Source organism: Orycteropus afer, unplaced genomic scaffold, assembly GCF_000298275.1.
Source record: "Orycteropus afer afer isolate SDZICR_OR568_19922 unplaced genomic scaffold, OryAfe1.0 scaffold00570, whole genome shotgun sequence".
Taxonomy (NCBI): Eukaryota; Metazoa; Chordata; class Mammalia; order Tubulidentata; family Orycteropodidae; genus Orycteropus; species Orycteropus afer.
In genome coordinates this window covers 1,276,564-1,277,055 of record NW_006922157.1, presented here as the reverse complement: position 1 = coordinate 1,277,055, position 492 = coordinate 1,276,564, and positions in this window count along the sequence as shown.

Genomic DNA, 492 nt, shown 5'->3' with positions numbered 1-492 from the left:
ATTTTCCAACTAAGGGTCATCCTTCTTTGTTTCCAACTTTTGCATTCCAATCCCCAGTCAACACATCTTGATTGCATGTTTGGTCAGTTTCAGACCACAGAAGTTGGTAAATCTTCAATTTCATCTTTGGCTTTGGTGGTTGGTGTGTAAAGTTGGATAATAGTAGTAGTAACTGGTCTTCCTTGTAGTTGTATGGATATTACTGACACCATTTTACTTTAAGATAGATCTTGAAACATTATTTGTGACAATGTATGCTATGCTATTCCTATTCAATTTCTCATTCCCAGAATAGTAGATCATATGGTTGTCTGATTCAAAATGGTCCAAACCGGTCAATTTCAGCTCACTAATGCTTAGAATATTGATCTTTATGCATCCCATTTCTTTTTTGACAACTTCCAATTTTCCTAGATTCATACTTCATACATTCCATGTTCTGGTTATTAATGGATGTTTGCAGAGGTTTCTTCTCATTTTGAGTCATGCCAC